The 1,023-nt window shown below is 58.5% G+C and overlaps 1 pseudogene across 1 annotated transcript in view; it reads right to left on the reverse strand.

The window, feature by feature from the left end:
* The window catches only part of LOC116547758, a 4,348-nt pseudogene extending 3,363 nt beyond the window's left edge, over window positions 1–985 (reverse strand). The window contains exon 1 of the transcript XR_004267164.1: window positions 685–985. The product of XR_004267164.1 is annotated as a killer cell immunoglobulin-like receptor 2DS4 pseudogene (transcript). The remainder of the gene's footprint in view (window positions 1–684) is intronic.
* Between the last annotated feature and the right edge of the window lie 38 nt (window positions 986–1,023).

Genomic DNA, 1,023 nt, shown 5'->3' on the forward strand with positions numbered 1-1,023 from the left:
CGGAGTTTCGCTCTTGTTACCCAGGCTGGAGTGCAATGGCGCGATCTCGGCTCACCGCAACCTCCGCCTCCTGGGTTCAGGCAATTCTCCTGCCTCAGCCTCCTGAGTAGCTGGGATTACAGGCACGTGCCACCATGCCCAGCTAATTTTTTGTAGTTTTAGTAGAGACGGGGTTTCACCGTGTTGACCAGGATGGTCTCGATCTCTTGACCTCGTGATCCACCCGCCTCGGCCTCCCAAAGTGCTGGGATTACAGGCATGAGCCACCGCGCCCGGCCCCTTAATATTTTTTCAAACATAAAGAAAAGGGCATAGGGGTTGCTGGTGATGACGTCTCTCTGTGGGTGCGAGGCCAGGATGGGCTTCTGGGAAATGTGTGAGGTTGAGGGGCTGACAGAACCTCTGATCTCCCCAAACTGAGCCCTGTCTCCCCTCCTCTGGTCCTGTCCTGACCGCTCTCTTCATCTGCCTGGGTGCCCGGAGCCCTGAACGTGGGCCTCCATGAGGGCCACCGAGGAGGGCTTGGAGGTGCCCTGTCTGCCATCCTGCACCCTGACCCCGCCCTCACACCCAGGCTTCGTCTTCTCTCTGCATCTGTCCATGCTTCCCTCCATCAGCAGCAGGAGGTTCCTCAGTTGTGGCTCTAGGATCATCAGACATGGGACAGGTATGGGGTTTCCTCACCTGTGACAGAAACGGACAGTGGGTCACTCGGGGCTGACCACCTGTAGGGAGAGTTAGGGAAAGAGCCGAAGCATCTGTAGGTCCCTCCGTGGGTGGCAGGGCCCAGAGAGAAGTGGCCCTGGAATGTTCCGTTGACGCTGGGCACTGCAGGGAGCCTGAGTTCAGGGGTCTCCCCATCCCTGGATAGATGGTACATGTCAAAGGAGCTCCGGGAGCTGCAGGACAAGGTCACGTTCTCTCCTGGCTGAACCGTGGGGCCCGGCTGGGCTGAGAGAGAAGGTTTCCCGTATACACCTGGAAGGAGAAGAGGCAGTTTACTCAGGAGGCTCCTCCTTGTCA

Source organism: Sapajus apella, unplaced genomic scaffold, assembly GCF_009761245.1.
Source record: "Sapajus apella isolate SASKATOON/1434 unplaced genomic scaffold, GSC_monkey_1.0 scaffold4547, whole genome shotgun sequence".
Taxonomy (NCBI): domain Eukaryota; kingdom Metazoa; phylum Chordata; class Mammalia; order Primates; family Cebidae; genus Sapajus; species Sapajus apella.